This window comes from Varroa destructor, unplaced genomic scaffold, assembly GCF_002443255.2.
Source record: "Varroa destructor unplaced genomic scaffold, Vdes_3.0 BEIS01000007.1, whole genome shotgun sequence".
In the NCBI taxonomy this organism is placed as follows: domain Eukaryota; kingdom Metazoa; phylum Arthropoda; class Arachnida; order Mesostigmata; family Varroidae; genus Varroa; species Varroa destructor.
In genome coordinates, this window is record NW_019211460.1 from 21,251,194 (window position 1) to 21,277,131 (window position 25,938).

General features: G+C 41.6%; 1 protein-coding gene across 3 annotated transcripts in view; it reads right to left on the reverse strand.

Annotated features, from left to right (window-relative positions):
• Nucleotides 1–7,811: 7,811 nt before the first annotated feature.
• The window catches only part of LOC111254453 (uncharacterized), a 175,788-nt gene continuing 157,661 nt past the window's right edge, over nt 7,812–25,938 (reverse strand). For all 3 annotated transcript variants that reach the window (XM_086974821.1, XM_086974820.1, XM_022815984.2), the window contains 4 exons: nt 16,588–21,252; nt 15,290–15,483; nt 13,986–14,267; nt 7,812–8,033 (listed from right to left, as the gene is read on the reverse strand). The gene's annotated coding sequence lies outside the window, so the exon portion shown is untranslated. The remainder of the gene's footprint in view (nt 8,034–13,985; nt 14,268–15,289; nt 15,484–16,587; nt 21,253–25,938) is intronic.

The window sequence follows — 25,938 nt, forward strand, 5'->3', positions numbered from 1 at the left end:
TCGACTTCCTAACAACTTCGAGCTACACCCACTCGAAAGTGGACTTGTCTCCCAAACAGTCTCATCCAATTTTACTCAAATTTTCTCCTCAGTTCTTCCATGCCACACAGTTTAAGAACAGTTGGACGAACACAAAAAAACAAATTCGCTTCTGCAACTGTATATCCTGTTGATGCTGGTGTTATGTTGCCTTCTACTGCTAAACGGAGTTCAATTATGTCTCACAAGCAGACAGGAGGCTGGACAACAGGACACTCTATATACAGCTTGTTCCACTTCGCGTGTCCGATTCCCTTGGACGTCCATGAGCTGGAAGGCAAGAAACAAAGTGGAACGGTGGCGGTAACGATGGCACAGAAAGAGCGACTATTTTAGGCGCTGTCACGATTATAATAGCTTGAGCCCTCAGTCGAACTAAACGAAAAGGAAAAACCCACTTGAACGGAACTTTATCTGTGCGATAGCCAGTTGGCGCTTGGACTTCGTATTTTCATGTGTTTAGTCATATTGTAGCTACAATAAGCATCGATTATGTAACTAAAGCTCGTATGATGGCTATTGTGGATGCATGTCAGTTGAACTCGAACAAGTCTACTTTAGCAACTTTCTCATAATCAAAGTCGTTAGCAGCACCCCTTAAATAGGCAATTTCTTATTTCACAATTATCTGTCCAAAAATAGCCGGGCTATCAGTGTTGCCAAACGTGCCGTTCTTAATATACGTACGAGATCTAAACGTAAGTTAACTAAGAGCTCGTAGATATTTCTGCAAAACTAGGGCGCATACGTATCACATTTCTCTACCTCCTGAATAGTAATTTGAATAGAACTCACTGCGAAAATCCGCTGTTGTTTGATAGCCTGCCACGGGCTCGTTTTTTTTTTCATATAGTTCAGGCTCTCGCTCCGTCCATCTCGTTCAGGGTCCATTCGATGTATGACCTCTCGTTATGTCAACTCCCCAGCCTTTCGTCTATGGTTGATATGGCTAACCCGTTATAACTTGCCATCGCTACTAGTTCTCGCTGGCGCCCATATGACCTGCAGAGCAATGCAGAAACACATTCACACCTAAATATATAAGTGAATAATTATATTCTTGACCTCACTAGATTCTGATTCTTCATTAGATCTGAGATATGGTAGGATTACTTGCCGAACTTTCTTCTTGTACTTGATTGCTGTTGCAATACGAGATCTGTCGAAATGTAAAGATCTATAATGCATGATATATATATATATATATATATATATATATATACATACAGTTAGTTTGATAGTTAGTTCATTAGAGAGAAGGCGTTTTAGCTATATACGTATATAAAACTTTTAAATACTTATTATCTGCCTTGACGTTATATCCTGGAAAGTGACTAAATTAGAACACGGATTTGGGTCTTTTTATCTCTGTCGATAGACCAATGTTATTTTTTATTGTTTACCTAAGGAGTAAACTAGTAACTGAATACAGGATGTTCCCTAAAAACGTTTCCAAATAACATAGCGAAATGCTAAATGATTTGAAAGAAGTCAGAAGATGCGCTTGTTTCACCTCACACTTGCATTAGCGTACACAAAAGGACCACGGAGAGAAAAACGACAACAGCAGTAGTTCAAAAAACCTTTAGGGCTCAAGCTGGAGTTGAAAGCTACCGCTTTAGATATTTATGCGGCGCAGTTCTGGGCAGGTTTTCGGACCTACTCCTCAGATGTGAGGATCCCATGTTTCATGTTCTAACTCGTTTATGTCGCCTTTTAGACGCTCTTGTGGGTTATTATACCCGGCTCTATCGAGGCATAAGGTGAACCGTATTTGTTTGCCAAGCCCAAGTCTTGTTGGGTTTACCAATTACAGCAGAGATCCCTGAATAGCCAATCTTGGCCACTTTAAGCAGCTTGGCCTGGCTTGCAGTAACCCAACTGTGTCAACCTCAACTAACAGTTTAGGAAAAGCAGTGGCATGCTTATGCCCACAGTGCGCCAACGGACAACGGAAAACTTCTTAGTATAAAGCAGCATGAGATCTGCCTAACCTAGAACACATGTACGCCCCCCTCGCGCATGTATATATCACGAAATAAATCCTGTATGATTTAAGCAAAACACTTTTCATGCCTTTTTCAACGTATGCACGCTAAAATATGGTAGAGATGTGTTCTTCGACATTTATCGAGTTCATTCTAGCAATCTATTGATACATGATAGTGAGTTCCTAACTAAAGTAATAGTTTTAAGAAAATTACTATATAATATATAATTCAGATTTTACGTGAAAGCGATGACCAGCAAATTAGTAAATTCTGAAGTTTATTGTAGATTGTGAGAAGTCTCAACTTATTGAACAAGTTATTATTTAAAGGACGGATAGTTTTTCTCGAACAATTACAACAGTTACTTACCTCGATAGCCTATACTACTTACATAAATGAGCACATATATAGCTGACTGGTAAAGAAATAACGATCGGATTCACTCGACATGGGATTCTATTGTTGGCAGCGATAAGTAACCATAGGATCATGTAAATTCAGATCTTCCAGATCAGAATGTATTCACTACCCATTGGACACTGTCAGCGTCACGGAGTTCACTAAACAATCACCGTAATATGATAAGAATATATTTGTTCAAATAAAATTAATCGTTGCTCTCATTATTTTTCGCAAATGTATATGCGCAGCTGTAATTAAAACGTAACCAGTACGACATCACGTACTTAAAAATGTACATATACTTAGTACAACTCTAAGACTATGAAGATTCAAGTTAAATTTTATAAAGGCACGCTAGCTATAACGAAATGATTAATACCAGTGGCAATTACTGATGAAACTTTGTCTGAAACAATGCTCAACGGCAATACCGGAGGTGAAAACGTAAAGGTTTTTCTAATTTACCGATAAAACTACGAGCATAAGAGGTACGTTGTAAGCGAAGCTGGCTTTCTCCATAAGAAATGGACGACACCGAGTCGTTAACGGGTCTCGCCAGTATCTCTGCTAGCTCATCTGATCCGACTAGCTGATCAGCATCGCGAAATTGATCATTGACATTCTCACCGACGAAAGTGTCGAATCCCAGTCGAGTATAGGTTTGACGAAAAAAAGCAGCACCTAAATAAAATGGATTTCGATTCTTGCTTCTTCCGGACAAGGCCCAGACGTGACTCGTCGTAGCTGCGGTTACTCGATGCTTTACTGTTTCTTTTCTATATCCCGACTCCCTCGTATGATCTGTGTGGTGGCAGCAGCAACAAACAATGAAGTTAAACAATAACAACATTTTTAGATGGTACTGCCTGGACAAAATGACCAAGGTCGTTGGAGGCCTTGGGCATAGGTCTCTGAGGTTAGTTGTAGTTTCAACATGTAGTGTTCTTGTAGACTATGACGGTGGGAAGGCAACAAACGACGGACGCGAGCGGAAATGAAACAAGGATTCTACTACTACTAAACCACCAGCAAACAGCGAGAACAATATAGCAGTTGCAAAAGTAACAAACAGAATTTTTCAGAACATACTCCCAAAGATATGTGCAGGTTTGTAGCGCTTCGTCCTTCTGTTGTCGACCTAGAGAAGAACTAGATTGACCGATGGACCAACCAGCGAATACGGGCCAGTCTGGAACAAACTCAGAAATGGCCAGGCTTTGCAAACCAATCCCCAGTAGCTGACTCTGCTCACTGTGTCCCTCTGTACCCTTAACATAGTTCTCCACAGGGCTCGCCCACGCCCGAAAGCCTACCCCAAACTCCTCGGCACTACCTCCCTCGTCCAACCATTCTTTTCACTGCATCTCTTGCCATTGTAGTCGCTTAAATTGATGGACACAAGCAGGCGATGAAAAATCGTCGATGGTTTCAAGGAGAGGCGCGGTAAGGAGCTTTGAGTGATCGTCTCATCCAGGTTCTCCGGGCTTACCGGCTATACTCGAATACGCGATGGCGAACTTTTTAGCTATCCTTTTCAGCGATTCCAATCTGCCCTATTACGCCGACGAGGCCAGCCTTCTGTTCTGCTGGCGGCTTTTCCTGTCCACTTATCCCATTTGGCCAACGCTTGTCCTGAGTCCACACGCGTCCCGAACCGCCGCCGACGTACTTTCATTCCAAAGATTTCCCGTTGCCGTTATATGACGACAATGAGGATATTCGAAGGATCGTATTCAATGTGTTTCGTCACAGACGATGTCAAGTCGATGGCTTCAACAAGGCGGCTTTGACGTATCGCTGGCTATTCAGCATTAAGGTACTGTACTCGAATTATAAAGCATTTTGAGGAACGACGTTTCGCTGATTGCAGCAATCAATTAAGAACAATGTTATGCTCTACTTACATGTTCATACATGTTCTTTATATTATACGTTATATTCTAATATTGGAGAGTGAGCTATTAAATAACACTTGCAAAACATAACCTCGATAAAGCGGAAATGAAGTTTAGCTCGACCTACTAGGTATAGTAGGGTGCTGTCAACATTGTGAAAAGATAAATCATATTATAATTAAGAAATTCAGATTCTCCAGACCAGGATACATGCTAACAGAGGTAGTCCTATATGTACATTCTATTGCTTTTCATATTATCGCCTTAGGGGTTATGCGTAGGTACCATTGGTCATACTTACCCTTTAATTGTGTTCTTTTATAAGGTTATAATCCAAATGTTAATCTATTCCACTTATAGTAGTACTATAATTACGAATAAAAGCGAGAAATCATCTCGCGAATCATTTCAGTCAAAACTGACCAGGGATAATCCAGAAGGGATTATCCTAATCTGGGCTGTTCAATTGTTCAGTCTTCTATTTGTAAGTACAGATGAGCCGACAATATTGTTCTAGTTTAGATTGTACAAATGAACCCGTTTTGTTAAGACTACACGCTACCTTCTAGTATTATTCGTTACTATATATCGTACAGTCAAAACATCCTGTACCATTTGGGTTAGAATAAATCTATTTGTTATTGGTAACCAATAATTTAAGAGTCTCAATCGGTGGAATATTCTAACGCATCCCTTAGTATTGCACTGCCATTGAAATAACGTTGCTAATATAACATTGCGACTATTTTTATCCGAGAAATCTTTTCCTATACGTTTCTGTGTTTCCGAGCTCGTTCTCCAAACTCTTTTGTCAGTTGTCGTATTATCATTTCCCATTTAAAAGCCGTCTAGTTCGAATGGGTACACTTCAACTGTAAAATGTTAGAATCTCGGCTGTTAGAGTGAACAAGCTTCCCTTGCTTCTGATATCTGAAGCAGCCGCATTAGAAGAACGATCTGTCTCCTTTATTGCCCCTATTTTCTGTTATGTAACATTTAAAAGCAATGTGACTATGACAACGGTCGCATTGCATGAACGATCCAACCCCGCCCCCCGGCAGAACTTTTGCAATTAAACGCTAATGGTTGAGAGGGAGATTCAATTTTTGAAGTGAAACATTTTCGAAACTAACTTTAGTCCACGTTCCACAGTTCGAGCTGGGATAATTTCGAAAATGATAGAACTTAAAGACATTTATCAAGATTAATGTTCATTGTGCTAGCGCTCCCGCCTAGAAGTGTATCTATTTAACCATTTTAGTAGATGAGAGATTTCGTTATTTAGATAAAATTTGAGCCCGCATAACAATGAAGCTTGATCACATTGTTACGTGCGAAAGTTAGAGCTCTCACGTGGATGCAGAATCTTTTGCAGTGCCTCGTTAGTAGCATATAATAAAACATGATCCATATTCGAGTTCTAAAGTTCATAACAGTATTGGATAACGAACCGAAACCGGTTGGACCAAAAAGCTCGACTTTAGAAATCGGCGTCGCTTATTAGGAACAATGCTAAAAAGCGACTATACAACAATACGAAGGCTTTGGATCCGTTATTTTCTATTTTTATTATTAAGTTTTAACAATTTATATTCTATTAGTTGATTTTGACCAGCTTATGAAGTTATTCTCTGTTTTTTCAATAAATTTCTCAATTTTTTTCCAAAATCGGGTTTTGTCGATTTTGATCAGTTTTAATTTGTTGTCTATAACTAGCATTGTTTTTTAGTCGAATATGTGGTTTTTATTATATAAAGTTTTAAAGTAGTCACATTCTGAAGGATGACACGATGACGACCAAAGCCGAACTAATAAAAGTTTAAATCCAAACCAGTGTTTGTTCAATACACCTGATGCCAGTGCCTGTAGGATAACGAATAGGTCTCCCAATATAACACATAGCTTTTAATAAACGATATTGAGAGACAGGTAACAAAGAGCGACAAGTACCTTCCCGCCACTCCCAAATGATGTAATCATCCCGTTCGTTACCCTACGCTTTCAGGCTTTTTCTAAGCATGATAAAGAACATTATGGCATCACAGTAACCACGATCGTGTACGACACGTCGACAACTGTCTGTAAACGAGTAGAAAATATGGTAGACTTCGAAAACTGCAATGCAAGTCTAAATACGAATCTTTGCATGTTAAGATATCAGTAGACTGAGGATCTATAAAAGCTCTTAATGAAAATAAGCGTTCAGAGACTTTTAAGCCGACAAGTTCTGTCTTCGTATATATCAGGTAAATATGGACATGTATGACAGCAACATAATCATAAGAAAATTACCTCGGCAAATATATGCCATAAAGGTGATGTTCTCTTGCAAATGAGCCTTCCGTGATTTAGAAACTCGAACCTGAAGCTCTGCATACAATGTGAAATTTCTGAAAAGAAAATCCTCTGGAAAACAACCGAAGAAATTTCGAGTTCTGTGAAATTCAGGAGAAAATATTAGTAGAGTTTAAACGAGAATTGATCATTGTAGAATCATTGGGGCAATTCAGAGCACAAATGTTTTCCACTTTACCAAACAGAGTAGAGACTTATGCAAGCTAGCCCCACCAAAACCAGCCATCGGATTGATTCGCATATTTAGCTATACTAAACCTCTGTCAGTGACCCTTTACCTTTTTAGATACAAGGTCTTCTCCGCCAAAATGAAATAGAGAGCCCTGCTGGAGTTAACGATTAAACTCCTTTTGACTAATTTGTTGGAACTCGCTGTCAGCGCCCTCTCTCCAACCTTGGCGGCCCTTCTAGAAGGCGCTAGAACTTTGTCTGACGCTTAGAATACAGCAGAATTTAGTGCCGCGCAAACGACGCGTAGGAAAATTGGGCATTGATGGCGCTAGCATCGCATTTAAGACCTAGACCGAAATAGAGCGCAGACGCAACTAGTTTATCTGACTCTAGTTACACCTCCTCTGCCAGCGATATGTTGCAGGTAGATTTGAAGAAGAAGCAGTGAACGATACGGTATTGCATTTGCTAATTATCTCCGTCAAATGGGGGCACCGCAGAGAACTGCTGGGAGCATCGATAAGAACGAACTAAATGGAAGTAAGCTAGAAAAGGTCAGTATGTGGGGTTGAGATCTGCTGACACTGCTTCTAATATTTGGGCATGACTAGCGGTAGTCTGTAGAAATTAGAAACGAGAAATGGCGCTGCTATTTCTAGAAATAACCCTCTCACGAACATGCGTAGTACGAGCTGGTACTTAATTAAACATTCTCTCTAAGGGGTAAAAAAACCTAGATGGAAAATAACTTTGTTATCGATTTTGCGGTTTCGTGGTTTTAAGGTCAATGCAGAAATACTGCATTCATATATGTCGAGCATAATATCGAAAAATCTATCAAACACTATTAGTTTACTACATTTCATGTAGTATATTTTAGACGAGCGTGCGTGAGGTTATATTTCGCCTATGGCTTTATTTGTAATTAATGATTCTTCAACTAAAAAAACACTCAAAGTCTAAACCAATAGTTTTATTTACATACCGAAATTGATTGCGACTCTCAGTACAAACTAGAATAGTTAGAAAATTAAATATAAAACCATGAATATAAGTATGTTCTTATGCGAAAAAAAAAGTAAATTTTTCTTCTGAAAATTTTGCCTGGTGCAAGTTCCCTAAGGCATCAACTTAGGCTGCGTCCTTGCTCGTTCGACGACAGTTCTTTGTAATATGAACTCTGAAATAGATTAAAGTTATGTGAGTCGTGACAATGTTTTTCAGTCTCTATCATCACTTGACGTAACAACTTATCCTTACGATACCTATATTTTGTACAAAAAGAACTACAACTTTACGATCTTCTTATAGCAATATTACTTCAGATGACAGTTTATGCTTGGGAACGTATGCGGTTGTAGTCTATTATTATTATCAACGTAGTGTTGCTAGTGGCTCGAAGCCTCTTCTCAAATTTTACAAATTCAAAGGGTCAAATGTGTTCTCCATTTGGGCACTCTCTACCTTGCATGCCGAACTTTCCTTGTAACTTCTGATTCTTTCTCTAAACCTTTTTATTGTATTAGTGTACTGTATTAAATGAACCTCTTTATAAATCATTCGCTTACTCGTAATTGTGCACAATACAATGTAACCACAAATATATATTTACTACTATTAAAAATACGTCGAGATCGCCTATATCGGCATGATACTAAAAGACATCAACTTTTATTCTGACCATCCACTGGTTATCACTGCGCCATTTTCCACACAGTTTTGTCTTTATCATTCAGACCGCTAGACGACTTTATCTAAAATGGATAATGAACTTATCCACAAATCCGAAAACACCAACGACATCTACTAATAATAACAAGAAATGTTCACTAGATGAGTTTACGTAATAGCGATACGTTAGTTACAATGATAGGGTAGGAAAATTCAGCTACTGCCATCAATGAAGTATCGATAAGACAAATGTACTAATTTTGCGACCGCCACTCCATAATAGCCATCCAACCACACATCCGGCCTCTGTGTTCCATGCTTTGCGTCTGTCGCTGGGGTCTGCCTATAAGAAAAATTAACCATACGATCAAGCAAGGGATCGTAAGGCGGATGGGCAACGGGTCGCTCTGTGAGGCCGTGAAGCTGTTTGTACTAAAGGAATCCGGCTGGTGCGGGGTATATTTCGCGTGAGTTGTAGAGCAGCAGATTTTTGCCGGAGACTGGCGTATCACAAGCAATCCCACTGGTGAAGCAGCATCATGATCGTCAGGGCAGGCGGCCAGCGAAATCTAAGGATCCAGATCGCTTTCTCGCCCAAGCTGACTGGGCAAGAAAGCGATCTGGTCTTTGACTGCCTAATAGTTAATTTTGAGGCCATGATCACGGATCGGCGCTATCTGCTCGATCCATTCGATCTGACTGGATGGATAGATAGATAGATAGATGAGAAAGCGAGCAACCGCCAAGGGCGCCCTTGGCCGCTACGATCGCTCAGTCGGTGTGGCGCTTTTGCGCATCGCCGCTTCATTAGCAACCTCGACCGGCATACAGCCCTGGCGAAGGCCGCATTTAGTCTGCCTTGCTTGTCAGTACAATGCCTCTGTGATGAACGCAGCAAAAGCAGTGGTGCCAGTCGTACTGACTGGTAGCTGCTTGCACTTGACAATATAATTATTTGCAGAGGCAAAGTCAGCAGTTCGAGGCGAAGACCACGTAGGGTCTGAAGGCAGCAAGGTGAAGACGGCGGAAATGGTTGATGCTGCGGACAGCTGGACCGCCCGATCGAATAGCAGGAAGGCGCCAATGTGATTTATCGGGGGCATTTCTTCGATGTGGAACGCAACCTATCGGTAGCTGCTAAAGCTCGACTAAAAGGGGTGAAAACGTCTACCATAACTATGCTACCTTTTCTGCTGTTGACGTTACATGAGAAAGTATACCTTAGAGGTAGAGGTGTCTCACAATTTTGCTGTCTCCCCTACGGCTGTTGCACCTTACAGCACGCACGAAAAGGAATAGAACTAGAGAAATTCGTAATTAGAGTTTTTCCCGTAGTAAAGGCAATTAAATTTATCCTTATTTTTGCTAGGTTTTACAGCTGACCAGTGATATAAGTGTGCTGACAAATGTTATTGAAAGCCATCATTGTGTGCCTCACACTTTCTAGCTAGACAATAGAGGAACAAGATCGTGTGCTCGAAATGTTACCTTCCTGCGTACCGTTACAAGAGATCAGAGTGGCCTTAAGCTGATATCGTAATTTGTTAAGATCTTCATTCTCCCAAAATTTACGCTGCTAAAGTAGAGAAAAACCTTTGAAATACCCTGCTTTGTATTGGATACTTCTAAGCGTTAGACTGCAATCATATTTTTCATCGTTATATTGTCAAACATGTCATTAGGACCCACAAATAAAATCCAGTTGAGAATCATGTGTCAACTAACGTCAACGTCTCGTTCCTAGATAACGAAGCTTGCTCATGTCGGAAATTACAACTTTCATAATTATTCCGCTCGAACAGAATGAAAAGGCAAACAGTACCAGTAGTAGCTAGTTTTCCAACATCCCGGTAATGCGACCTGGCACCCAAGGCTATATCGATATTGTGTAACTTCTCCGACGATCCATAAAGAAGTCCAAAAGCTTAGCAAATGAACTACATTTTCCGATGTGGCCCATGTTCACTTCACAATCGAAATTGCGATTTCCGTAAAAATGATACCTTCAAGCTTCGAAGCGTGTCGTTAGTTAGCCTGTGCAGACTTTACCGCGAAACGATTCTGACGGCGTTTCGAACAAATATCGTATGGAATTTCATAGATATCTTTAGGCTTAGTTTCTTTTGTGAACTAAGCATGCTTTCGTATGCATAGATGGTTTCGCTTGTTAGGCAAACTAGTACAGAAGAGCTCGATCGAGCCATGTACTGTTCTAAAAGCCGTAAAGGAAGCCGACGCGCTACAAACAATAATTGTCTTCGTGGCCTAAACTCGCTGATAACTTTATGAATGTAGCTCTCCATGGTCAAACGTCCTACTAATTGCTCTAACTAGCAATGGCGCTAATTGTTCTTATGTCAACACTCGCTACCACTGCTTTTATGATGGGCGCCGTATCGCCAGGTCGAAATTGCCACGACCTGATTTTCTAGATGTAGAATTTTCCAATCTATACTATTGCGATGTGGCTCAGTTTCATGGAGCTGCCGATATACACATAAGGCGATTCGATAGTCGACATCTATTGAGAGCCTATTCCGCATAAACATCATGGACGATAAGTGCACTACGCTCTGTAATACCATATCCAGGTACAAACCTGCCTTATCGGCATTTGTGAACTGCTTTACTGCTTACCAGCGCAGAAAATCACTCACATTTCTAAAGATTTGGTTTTTATTGAAGCATTTCAAAACATTTAAGAAGAATTGTTCACTATACGATTCTGGCAGCCTGATAGCCTATATTAGCGAAAAACTATCTGACTGAAACAAGAGTTTTCAGCTAGTTTAGATGAACGTGTGACTAATGCACAATAGAATTTTTTCTCTATGTGGCCATTCTCAAATTGTCCATTGTGACGCGAAGCGTCTTTAGCAATAAAATTCGACAATACGCTAGGCAAAGCGATGTGATGCTTGTAATTTTTGCGTTCTATCATTGTTTACTTTCAGCGGGCTAACCGGAACAAGCTGACTTAAGCTGGGTATCAGATAAAAATGCATATAGATATCCTCGGTTTCTTAGTAAAAGCAGTGGCCATCATGCGACTGCAGGCAAACAATCCTAAATAATGTCTGTCAAAATTAACAATTGATTCTTCGCACAATGTTCAACTTATAGCAGTAAAGTAAGCGCTATTACCCCCTCAAAAATTCGAAGCACCCTATATATGCACCAGGGGTATGAAGTTACCATATTTGTTTCGTTTCTATAGATTTAAGGCAGGCATATCTATTACTGTTGGTGTGCTCTGCTGTTATTCTGTACCGGAAAGGGCAGAAACCTCGAGGCTAATAACCAACGTAAAACAGAGGCCGCGAAGTAAGAAAACGGAAGGTGCGCCAGATGGACTGCAACTTCGTTTAACTCACATATTTCAATACGTAAACAAGTTCAGGTACGATTGCATGACACTTGTAATATATAATCGGTCATTCATAGCAGACGTCGCCGGACGGCTCATAAGCGCTCTATCAGCCATGCACAGCGTATCGAATTAACGAGAACTGTCGCTATCAAGGGCAATCGCTTCCTCCAACCTGGACACAATGCCAACAGCATCTCATCTTATAAAGTGCGTATGCGAGACATCAATAAAAGTGAGGCCAGCGTATCTGAAGTTTGGCAATGGCTTCGTAGACCACAAAAGAAATCGGATTCTCTACCTGTTCGCTAAAACGCTCCGATCTACTCAAACACCGATTTACATAGCCTAAAACGAGCGCTTCTACTGGCTCGTGACCTGTTTACGATAGAAGTAGTAACAGCCGAAACCTGAGAACATTTCCGTTAAAGCAACTTCTCATTGATAGCGAAAATCGTTACTCACGGATTCCCCGACAAAATCAGTAGAATGGAGAGTATCCGCCAACCTAGGCTGGTCTTCTGGCAACTGGATCCACATCGGCACCGATACAGCCAAAGGAAATTCACTAACTGTAACAGCTTGTGCACTCCATCAAATAAATACTTCACTCTAAAACAGAACAAACCGTCTAAAACAAGAATACGTAAATATTCCTACTATGTGAGGCAATAGCTCACTTACTTCACGAACTTGGGTCTTTATCCCATGTATCGAACTGCTTCAATTATGAAGTGAAGCCTAAGGAAGGACAGAGAATGGTCTCCACATGCGGGCCACTTAGCTTCGTGGCGTATTGCGGCGTAGGCTTTCTTCTTACCTAGGCCATGTCATGCCGATCATCTTTAGGTGGAGTGTTGCCTGCGGCGCCAGGCAAGGACAAACATAGCAAGTTGTCGAATTCTGCCGCACCTACCATCTTTTTGCTCCACGAATGCGGTTCACGTATACCATAACCTTGTACGCAGGGTGTATAGCAAGGGAAAAAGTAAAAAGTCAACATATTCTTTTTCGATGTTTGGCGCCTGCCTGTAATACGCTGTAGAACGGGTGAGTGAACGACCGACTTTGTTCGCCTTGTATTATTCTCGCGGCATAGTTCTACCGTATGGAAAAGGTTCGTACGCGGACGCCATAACGAACGGAGGCCAAACTCGAAAACGATATTGTCGCAGACGCGCCGCTACTCGTAAAGAAAAAAGCGAATCAAGTAACATTCGTCGTTATGTAAAAACGAGGATGAGGTTAGGGGAAGCAAAAAAATACGGAGTACACAGAAACAACATTTGTCGTGCAGCAATCCTTCAATAAGAAGTTCAGTTTACTTCCTATCCGGGTTGTAGCGTACACCAAAACATTCGGATCGCGTAATGTGGGGAGTGCATTGGCAGTGACTACATGATCTACTGGAAACCCATTTTTGACGTCGTACGTTAGCAAGTGTAGTCGAAAATCAACTGCTCTACTTAACGTGCGTATGAATTTTGAACTTCAGCAGAATGACTTGAAACACTTCGGCTGGTATTATTATGCGTTCAACTTTAACGTAACCCCTCCACCACTTAACGTCGTGCACGAAGTTCCTCGTTCGACCGATTACTCTCCAAACATTACGCCAGTATTCTGCCGACATTTCCAAATCACAAGGTAAACCTTTAATAAACGATAATAAATAATAATACTATAATATAATAGATTAGAGTGCAACAGGACTACGGCAGGGTTAGCCTTTACCTGACAGGCATAATCGCCTATGACATGCACCTGACACACGTCACAGAAACACCGCCTCACGAATAGACCTAGTCCATAATAACTGTATGTTACCATAAGGCTAATAAATAAGACACGACTAGAGAGAATATTTTTCATGACTTCAATAGTAAAACTCGGTATGTCCATCGTCACACTCCGTGTGAACACGCAGAATGCATTTATATTAGCTATACTACGTTTATTAGAAGCATGAATCTATATCGCTTTGGTGCCGTCTTTCAACCACCAGCGTACTGCGATGGACACGCTTGCGATGTCATCAAAGCTCTTACAAGCCTAAGTTGCATTGTACTAAAAAAAAATACCAAGTTTATTTACCCCACAAAACGGGTACTCGTAGCGTTCGTGTCTCCGCAAGCGGCATTCACTCATTGCGACGCCAACGTCCAGATTTGACCTTGTTTAAGTTAACTGTCTAGACCTGAAATGAATGAGATTGCCGACCGTCCCTTGGGCTATGAATCTTCACAGCGGTAGCGTGATCACGCATGCGGAATCGCCTCGCAATTCTGTTCCCCGTTACCGCTTCTATTGCTGGTAGAACGCGTCTCGTGTGCTGGAACTACGATCGGCCCGCGCCAGCCTCGTCGAGATTGTTGGCTGGATATCGTTAACGAGAAACAGAGTAAAAACGTAAGTGGGTGAGAACTCTGTGGTTCCGTAACACAGCTCTGCACGGCGGTCTGTCGTGTATATAAATTTACCGGGATATCTTGACTCACTTAGCAATGTCTATCGCTCAGCTTTTTCTTCTAGTTGTAGCTAGCTGGTACACTGGCTATAGTTATGCACTGGAGTACGCGGCGTATTACTCATATATCTGTTCTCTTTGAGAGGCAAATGTAATTTGGAAATTGTAAAATCTAGTCGTTAGATTATCCCGTTATATGAATTCACTCGACGGGATGAAATTTTGTATAGCTACTAAGTGAGCCATACGCAAACAAAAAGTAGCTGGCCTAAATTACGTACTCGAGCAGAATAGTATTTAAACCTGTGGAGCTGTTTGAAAATAATATCTTTACTATGTCAATATGACACGAAACGCGAAATGTGTATTTGGCCTGCTAAGATGTGTGCATATTTTTATAGTCCCGCTCCAAAAAATACAGGTTTTCTACAAGTTTAGTACTATTCAAAAAACGTCATGAATTCAGAATTTCATCATGGCGTCTATCTGTGTCGGCTGTTATTTCGGATTATTTTTTTAGCGTAAAATATAGTGTTCTTCAAGGCTTTCGCATGTTTTTTTTTCTTTTTTTAACGAAAGGAGTTATCTGCAGTGGGTTTAGTGAACACAGAAGTTTGGATCAACTTTTTAAGTAGAACAACAATGTCAATAGCGAATATCGACAGGCGAGTTAATCTGCTTAAAGATCCATTAATCCTTCGGTGCATTCCTAAATTTTGACCTCTAGCCGACTCGATGGTCATCTGACGATCCTTTAATATTGTCTACAAAGGAAAATCAACTAGCGTTATTGGCCATCTTCTTTCGGATTCATTTTCAATAAAGGCATACTCTCTGAGCTAAGATGTCACACTCACATCTAGAGAAAGTAACTATTTCGATCGAAAAGGACGCCATCTCAATGCGACTAATATGGCGACAATCATCTTACCTTGACGCAGAATAGTTGAGCCGTGTCTCCCTCATGTGTATCCACTGCAGGATGCTTCGTTTCTTTCAGTTTCAAAGCCGAAAAGGCTCTGAAGATATGTTTTAGCTTGACGAATCTCTGTAGTCATATTGTACCCTACCCTTAATACACGAATAGAACGTATCCACGTGTCTCACTTAATCATTAACCAATACCTGCCCACAGAAGAATATAAACTCAGTCATTAAATGCAAGTAATCAGTTCAGGCGATAGTTCAGGAACGTTTACAAAAACGTGCCCAGCGGCCTATAACAACAGGACTCTATGAGGTGCAGGCATATTTGTTTAGTTCGATTTCAACATTGTTCGAGTCAGCATACGACAATGCGTGCTATAGGTATTTTCCCATACGAATCCAAATACTACTTCGTGACGTCCAAAAATTCTATATGTAGCACTAAGCAATCGCATTTTCAATCGTAGGACACTGAAACTGGCCAATTGTGATTTATGTCATTCCACCCAAGAATGAGTTACTGCAGTTAATATCTGGGTTTCCCTTGCGCAGACGACCGACACGAGGAAAGGTTTTTTGAACTAGAGTTCAGCACACTACCGTCGAGGCCACTACGTGATGCAGAGAGTACTACACAGTGTAATTCTATTATACCTCCAACTCCAAATTCTTTCCGAACTAGAAGGATTGCAAGTTACTTTATTTTTATAGGTAAAATGAGCGAAGATATTATACTGACGTATAGCACCTTCAGTTAGATTCATTTGGCGTTAGAAATGATGTATACAACTAAACAGGACAAAACCCAGTCCATAGTCGGGTAAAAGGTAATGCTATGGCTGGCAAGAAATAACTCGGCAGTTAGGCCTAGCTTCGAATCTGGGCATAAACACACTTCGTTTCATGCTGGAACCTAGCCATCGGACGGAATGCCTAACGGCGATACTGGACGTAAAACTCGAAACATAGAAGTAAACCAGGCCTATACGCGCCACAGTAACAGTGCTTAAATATACCTAAACTAGACACAAAGGCATACTTTCTTCATTAAATATTGAATTAGGTCGTTCTTTACCATTCCTGTAGCAGCAAAGCTGATAGAATTTACTTGAAAACGTTTTGGTTGAAGCATGACTATTTTCACCTCGGTTGGCTACAATCGTTTACCAACTACCCGCTACCCTTCACGCTTTAATGATGCCGGTAAGAATAAGATTTATTTTTACACAAAGGAACATTAATCAATGCATATGCACGTTTCCTTTCGAACTTCCTTCTTCTGATGCATTACGTATTACTCACCCAACATAGCCACAACAAGTCTTCTTAATTCGAAGCTTCTCAAAAACTTTAGGCCCTGACCCGTCAGTTTAGAGTCGGCATTCGTTCGGTCTGTGTTTCTACGCCACTCTGCCTTGCCAGATATCGCAATGGTCCCTGTATGCACGTTGACAAACATTGACGGACAAACAAACATGCATACACATAGACCAAAACACACTTAACCAGCGTAGACTCGTTGTTCTTCTGTAGCTCCATATTCCTGCTTGCTGAACGCCAAAGATTCGCCAACATGTATATATATGAACGTTAGCTTGAGCCGACAGGGTTTCATCTGAAGCTACCGTACGCATGTGGGCGGTGTACAGCTTTTATCCGAAAGAAACTGCTGGAAATCGAGTTATCTCAAAAGCCCAGGTACGTGAACATGGGGACGAAAGCCAAGAACTGTGGTGGATGGTCTTTGTTGTCATGCACGCCTCGCCGCTCAGTCTGCTACAATTGCGTGTGCACTCTATCGACATTGATTATCTGGTGTCACATGAGAAAAGCAGAGGCAAAAAGGGGTGGGTTGAGTAACAGGAGATGGACAGGGCCGAATCGTGCATGTAGCGAGACCTGTGATGTAATTTCTCTGCACGATATAGAATGCGCTTCAACTTGAGTTTCACGAACTCGGTATACTGTACATATCTGCCTGCTCGCCTAAGCGCAATCGTTTGAACTATTAGTGACCTTAGTAGACGGAGTAACGCTCACAATAGCGGAAAATATATGTTTGATTTATTGCGTAAGGATACTTTATCGAGTGCAGCGTTTCGACGAAATTGCTGAGTCCAAAGAAATAGAAATGGCGTCATACCGACGTTGTAGGACAACAGCGAAGGCTCACAATATCTGTTCAAGCCTATAGACGTACTTGAAGACACTGATACACTTTGCTGATTCGACAGAGCGGTCTAGCTACTTGAATTTGAACTGAAGTTAGTCGTTCATTGTTTCCCATCCACTCTCTCGTTAGAACATTGAATGGCGTTCATTGTTGATTGCTACTGTTTTTTACTTGAAAAGAGCTATCCGCTCGGCTTCTGCCCCGACAATCAGCCCGCGGGCAATACAGTAGCGTTCCTTTAATAAAAATAACTATGAGACTTTGATATTATGCGGATTCTAGGGGCTGAAGATCGCGTGTCATTCAGGCGTTTTTACCGTTCTCAGCTACTGACGTTGTGTTTTGCTGTGACTCAACTGCGGCAAGCGTTCTCTCTCTAATCGGGGCTGTGAGTTTCGAGATCGCACTGGTTGCTCATAATGTACCTGCTTTCAAAGATATGAACACCTTTACAATAATCTATGTCGTGGAGTTGGCAACCAACTTGCTATTCAACTCGAAAAAAGTAACTCGGCACTAATTCGTATCGGAAGGATGTGTTTAGTATGTAGTATAATATTTTAAGTTACACATTTGTAGGTGCTTAAATTTTATATTAGTACGCAACTTGAAACATTACGTTGACTGCCGTACTTGTTCCACATAGCATATCTGTAAGTGAGTAGCTATTATGCAATGTCTTTTTCTATCTCTAAATATCTATTTTTTGACCAAGATCGAATGTTCCCTTATCTTTACTGTATGGTGTTTAAGAAATAGGCTAACGAAGCAGAGCAATTCTAAAAAGAAGCCTCATAAGTATTACTCGTCGTCTTTCACTAGGAACATACTTACCTCATTGAAGTGTTCTATATATCTCATGATAACCGAATCATTCAATACTAGCCATTGTATAAGCAATTGTTTTGAAAAAAATGAAAAGCATACGTACACCTATATATATAAACTGGGAATGTGAAATACTAAATGTGCTGAAAATTTCATTTCGTACTATTAACCTGGGATGCATATTAACCTAGTTCCCGACTATCGTAGGCGACACCGCTAAGACGTTGATACACAGCGTATACCAGAACACGGAATCACTACGACAGATTAAACTGACGAACAGAACGTGGCAGTATCAAAGATAAATAAATAAGAGTTCGATAACTATAGGGAAGCACGATCGCGCTATTTCGACCTCAGATCAGCTTGACTAAAGCGTCACGCTGACTTTTTTCACTCGGAACTTTTTTTCCTGAAAAGTTGTCGAAGGACGGCCAGGATAATGTCGGAAATGTCAACTGCCAAAACCTACATCGGTCGACCAGTTGTTATAAAAGATTAATTAGGTCGATTGCGTTCGAAGGAAAGATGTCTTTAATTTCGCATAAGGACCATTTCACCAATTCCGGCCAAATATTTGCTCACCATGACCCTTACTGTGCATGTTTCACTATTCGTTCAACTTGTCTGCGCAAAAGGAACTCGGATTTACCTAATCTTTCGATGTTCAGAGCTGACATACACTTAGCAGTGCTACGCTAAACCTACCTAGCTACTCGGCCGAGTAAGTTATTTTTGAAAACTTTTTGTGAGAGTGAAGACAATTATCTTAGTCGGTCAGTAGAGACACGCGAGTACAATTATTTTTATGCATTGACTTAGATATTTAACAGAACTTTTTCATTTTCCCATAAATTACACGAAGATCAATTAGTCTACGCTCGTTCGTCCTTAGAGATACTCAGGACAATCAGTTTAAAATGTTATTTCATCTACGACTCGAAATGGTAAAACGTACATCCCGCTGTACTGAGGATTTTATATGAATAGCAAGTATTTTTGTGTTTTACAATGCGATCTCGTTAAAACAGAGAAAAAAAAACCACCTCATCTAGAGTAATCACGAATTAATGTCTTGTATTCGTTGTGAGTACAAAATGCTATGTCGCGCCGCAAAAAACAAGCGTACGTCCTGTATCGAAAAAAATCCCTAAAACATTAAATGCATAACATAAGGGCCGTTTCGACTTGGTTGCGTCATAACGTTTCCTAGGTATATCATATGTTTTGCGTACTAGAAGGAGATTTTCCAAAAGAACATGTAGACAGCTGTTGAAATTAGAGAAGAAGGAACTAAGGAAAGAGACCTGTAGACAAGTTGAGCATGTCCACAGACGTCTCCAGCCGACAGTTAAAGTGATTTGTCGCAACGGCCTTCGCCTAGCTTAACCTACGGCCCCTTGCTTCCCTCAAGCGTCGCTAAACTCGACACCTTTGACGCGAATCCCAGCGCCCCAATGTTTCGGAATGTGTGTTCTACGAGGAATAGAAGAACTATCTGGGAATATGCACATAAGACGCGGATGAAGCAGTAATACTCTGAGTGACTTTTGTACATGTATGCATACACACCTGTAGATATGGCCCCCATAAGTCTTTGTTCCTATGTGTATATGACTGTGTGCTCGCTAACATAAACCCCTGTGGACACCTTTTATTCAAATCGGTTAGAACTGCTACAACTGCCCCAATCCTGTCTTTAGTCCAGGTTTTCGGTTCCAGTTTTCATCCCTGCTTCGACACTTTTCCACAAGAGTTTGCCAGCTGTCTACTAGTTGGTGTCAACATCTAACGCAGTGGATTTCACTGTGTTCAGCGTTCAGTTTGCATAGAGAGGAATGAACAGAGGGATGTTAGGAGGCACGCGGGATATTTAGGTCATGCAAAGAGAATTTTCTCCCTCTCTACTTCTGTATGTTATACTAAAGCTGTGAACTGAATGGAAAAAAGCCGTTGGCCGCTTAAAGCTGAAGCCTTCCGTGTCTTTGTACCCTGGCCGGTAGGATGTTGTTAGCCCTGCAGAACATGCTAGATGGTAGCGTTTTGACCGAGAAGAAAGCTTAATTATGGAGTTACTCTATAGCTAGGGGCCTAGATTCGTAGAGCCATCTGGCGCAGCAAAGCTGGCGACTGAGAAGTTTGACGACTAAAGGGATGGTGCTGCTGGCGATAGAGGCTGTGAAAATATGGACGTGGCAAGTGGTAATGCTAGCGTTGTTGAGGAATATGAAGTGCAGCGGACCTGAAACGAGCGGCAGCTGGAAAGTTGTCGTTCAATTCCAGACGAAGAGGAAGAAATGGGTTTGAAGGTAAGCAATCGGGTGACCACCTCAGCCAACTGAATTTCCTTTCCCAGAAGCTTGACTAACTCAGTGCTTGGTCAGCCTTTATCAGCAAGCTGGACGCGTTGAATAACTCAATGCATAGTTAGCAAAGGCACAGTGGCGTCTTAAAAAGGCAGAAGAGACGACGGTAGTTTAAGGTCAGACTGTCCATAGTCGGCCTATGTCGAAACGAAGCACGTAGCTCATTCAAAAGCAGCCGAGACATACTCGTCAGCACCGTGTCTGCTGCGGGTTCTACTGCACTAAATTAACTTTAAACCAAGCCAAGTTTTCCAATCGGTTATTTCGCTCTCTCATCTTAAACGTTCCCCATCCGAGGAAACACGTCGTCTTATCATGGCGTAACATGGCGCCATCTTTAGGAATAAGCCAACTTGAAAAGCAGTTACGCGTTGTCATTGGCTACCGAGCTTTTGCGTATACTTAAATACAATGTCGCCTAAATAGCCATTTTTATGCTTTACTGGTTTGTTCGCCTATAGGTTCGCGTAAGTAATTGCAAATTTATCCATTGCGTCTACAGTAGAATCACTTCAACTGTCGTTGCAGACACAATTTGGATCAGGCTTTTCAGCGACCGGCTGCATCAGTCCTCTCGTCGTTGTTCATCACACACGCCATCTGTAAATTGAATGTTCAGTTAGAAGTAGTAAGACTTTTGTAGGATGTCTTCGGAAAGAGCAAAAATAGTTCTTAGATTGATAAATATTCACAATGAAATTTCGAGGGTACGAATCATTTATCGTAAACCCGCATACACAGAGCTTAGCTCAAACACAAATCAAGTTAATACCTACGCATTGTTGATAACAAGGTTGTCTAATACAGAACTAATCTACAGAGTACACACTGTTTTCTACTATAATCACAAATGTTACGGATTAGCAGGTTCTCCTTATAGGTATCGCAACGTCGAAATAAAATAGGAAAATTTAATTAAACGAATAGCTTACTGCGTTATAACAGCTTCCTTTCTTATAAGGGTTTCTTTTAACTTCAAAAAGGAAATTTTCCACAGTAAAATAAAAACTTCATTTTATTGTGAAGAGTTTCATGCACACTCAAATGGCGTATATATGGCACTGGTTTCAATGCAGACTCTGAGTAACTATCGTCTTATAATATGCATTCACCCTTGCTTCCTTCCAGTATGTCCTAGTCATCCTAATGCACGACGTGGAATTGTGCAACATACTAAATTTGCCAAACTCAGGATTGAGTAACGGATTCTAGTAATAACAGTATGGGGTCGGTAGCATTAGTAGCAGTGAACACCACAGATTTGCAGGTTCGTCAAAAACGCGTCATTGGAAATACTTGACCGAAAAAGGCAAACAAACAAGAAACCTGAAATAATAAAAGTCCATAATCCCTGATCCCTCTTACCGCATAGACAATTGCTAACCGTACTTCGTCCAGCTAGTCCACCTTGTTTACCTACGATTGGTTAGACGTCGGCAGTCTACTCCATTCAGACTGACGGGTCAGCGAATTTCTATTTGTTAGGCGAAATCATTGGACCAGCAGAAACGACGGAGTGTACGAAATCACCGATGCTACTATAGGAGGGGGCAAATCAAACAATAGATTTTACCGCATTAATTGGAACTTAACGACCGTAACAACGATGATGTATGTCTAGTTCTCAAAGGCTTTTTAAGTAGCTGCAGAAAACTTTACAACAGCTCCTTCAGCGAGATTTGGAGAATGCGCAAACCGAGAAGTTTTCCTCTGAGTTCCTATTTGATCTACAATCCATAGCTTTTATACTGTTTTTGCTAAACGCCGTACGCCTGTATCAATAATATATTGACGAGTGCAGGATGAACGCTCGATGCGTCGCCTTATGCCACTGACCTAGCAACAGCCGTGACGCACGCAGTGCATTGTCGTGAATCAACACTGAAAAAGCACGCAACGTACTGGCACATTGAAGCGATTAAACGTGAAAAATCCGTCACCGTTCTGTTGCTGGCTGCCCTTTTCCAGCTAACTATGATATGATAGGGTTGTAACAAATAGGGTCACTTAGGGGAATTTGCTGCTATTAAAATACTGTCGACATTATTGAGTGTAAATCAGATCTCAAGGTGTTAGAGACCTAAAGGTTCTATATAATCCCCAACCCACTCATTCACGTTCGTACTTCTTTCTCACCAACTCGATCCATTAGGGTCTACTCCGTTCTGCTGGATAATGCCAATAAGGTCACTGTACTCTTCTTCGCTGTTTTGTGTTTCTTCAATCTGTCTGTTTGCCCCACTTGTCTCACCAGCGTGGTACCCAGTACCCACGCGAGTAGCCGCTAACCGACCCCTCGCTTCACCTACCCAGTACAAGTGGCTAATTGCGTCACTTTCTGTGCCTGTATTACCAAGGAGATCAACTGTATGCTACAGTGGCCTGCTATTACACTAATAGTATTACTATAAGTCTGCTATGCAGCTACTGCTATAGAATTATAGTCTTCATCTCAGGCAAGCGCCTCATTATGAGCCCGACCGTGCTCCCAGGTTCAATATACCTTCAAGATGCGTTTGATATACCAAGTGACCCAGTGGTTATACCTCTTCCCCCAGAACGGCAAAACGGGTTGGTCAGTCACTCAGTCATAGACACACTGCAGCTACATTTGCTAGCGGTTTAATGCTGAAGGCATTTGAAACCGACTAACCTGCTATTCAGTTTGTTTAGGAGTAACGGTTTGCTATAGGAAGAGATTGCACTAGACAGCTGATCCACTCTCTGAGTCGGTGTGGGAAAATGAGGGTGTATAGTCTTTCTGATCTTCGCAATCGCAGGGTTACCGATGAAAAGGGCGCCACTCGACAAGAAATGAGGACTGTTAGAAGAACTCTAAGGAATGGGCAGGGTTACCAGGCATCTCGCAATGTACGCTGCAAGGCGTTAATCTGCCGTGAAATAGACTCGCTCAGTTACTCACCTACTAAGAAAAGACGTAGTGGACAGGAAGAAGCACTGAAGGGATTTGGTAACTAACGCAGCAGCTGCACCAGCTCTTGAGAAACCAGTAGCGGAAACTCCCTGGAGGAAGAAATTTGGCAGTCAACTCTACTTTTATCCTCTTCCTTTTCATCCTTCCCATTTCTGAAGTCTTCCTTGACCTCAACGAAAAGCTGGAGCAACACTAAAGGCACTGGGCTTTTGAAAGGGGCGGTTGAAAGGACTAGCCAAGGGATACGATTTCACTCCATTCATATGACCACACTATGCGGAACCGCGCTTCTCACTTCTACCTCCATCGCGACACCAGCATTGCTATGCCCATGCCAATTGGTCCGATTGAGCCTGTGGCTATCTTCTGTAGCTAGCAACCGCACCCGCAAGCTAAAATGAGCGCTGCGCTTGAGCCCGCTGAGCAGAACAAGTACCCAGTCACTCGGTTATTTCCTCGTTGCCTCGAAACAAAGGGCTCTATTGATCATATACCACTTAGTGTAATCCCTCTCGGTAAACTGAACTTCACTTAGAGCTAATTATCGCTTCGGCCCGTTCAATTATTACTTCCCTCGTCGGATTGCCAATGATTACCTTATGCTAATCAGGCAATCGAACTTGGCAGTGAGTTTTAGAGGTAATAGTGATAGCGTTAAAATGATAGCTACAAAACGTTTCATCTTTACATTTCATAAAAACAGTGGAACACGTTGAGTTTTTTGGTTTAGAGCTTCTTCTATTAATAATTGAGAACTTCAAACGGGCTGCGGGTTTAAATCTAGCTCAACTAGCTTTTCGTATTGAATAGAAGCGTTCCGTTCGAGGGTATAGACGGAAAAGTTGAGGTCAGATAGGAAGACAAGTACATGCGGTCCTTCAGCTGCGATTGTCGTGCAATGCTGTGCCTTCGTTCGAAAGTAATCCACAGAAAATAAAATAACCCCTGGGTGAAACCCATGTTATTTATAACGCGACTAACGGACAATGTTATTTGCTTACGTGGGATCGGACTACGTTCATGGCTAGAAGTTTGATTGGGCAATGAGGTTCTTAGCTAGAATTTTTATCGCATATTGAATTCACCCGGCTGGCGAGACGGTGTTGTAATGATGGTACTCCATGGACGTAAATTGCTCCCAACTTGTTCTATTTGCCTTTCACGTGTAAATACTTCGCAAGATGTCGGAAATATTTTTTCCTAGATTGAGACTAATTGCGGACTCGTGACATAGCATCCTATGCGCCGTTAGTTACAAGTTCTTAAGATGTCATGTTCTAGAGCACAAAGCAAAGGATTTACACAATGTCACGGAATAGTTTCAAATACAATAGTATTTTTTCGAAACCGCCAGAAATCATATGGTACAGCAATACAAGGCAAGGTACAGGACAAAGGCAATACAAGTAAGTGTAACAGCATACGTCGCCAAATACAAAAGCACGTCTGACATTTTTGGAAACTACAGTGATACTCATCAACGTTTTACTTTTCAAAAATGTTTTTTTTTTTACCAGTTGTTCGCTGTCGCTGTCATCGTCGGTTTCTCTCTCCACATGTTGATACATTCGTATACTCCTCACCACATGAAACAAGCTTTTAAAACCATTCGTGCTTGCATTTGCGCTTTAAATACGGTTTTGTCTGCGTTCATGATTATATGCGCAGACGCCAGTCTGTTTCGCTTTCTGCTAAGTGATCAAGATTTCTCAACACTCTCCTTGACTCGTTCGATGACCTATCAGTGTCAGGTCTAACTGAATAGAGCTACCGTTCGCGATGCTTCTGCTTCGACCTTCAGATCCGATACAAGTCTAATCGCCGTGTCATTCACGCTATCGATGGAGACCCGCCTGCGTTTATTGCTCATCCACACTTTCTTTGTGTCCTCTGGCTTATCTTCCACGTGATTAGTCTAGGCCTACCATAGACGACATTTCGTATCTTAGCGCTTTTTATATCGTGTATTTACTCTCTTTTCTGCGCTCCTTCGCACAGCGATCAGTGCATGCTGTACATTGTTTCATTATCTGCGCCGCTGCCGTCTCTAGCGTGGGGCGCTGGCGCAAGGTTAATTACGCAAGAACGGCGGACATACGACAGAGGAACGATCGCCAGTAAGAGTTCGCGCCCTTCGTAGAAAGGTGGGGTAAGGTGTCCAAAGGTATTGACCTTTGTCGCTCTTCATAGCCTTTTTTTCGCGGTGTGCCCTTTTCCCGTAGTGACATCATTCTCGAATTCCGTTTTCTGACTTGCCGGCAATTCTAAAAAGCCCCTTGAGCCAAAAGAAAGAATGAGGCAGAGGTGCTAGTGGCGGATTGCTCTCAGAGACTGAAAAAACAAAGAACATT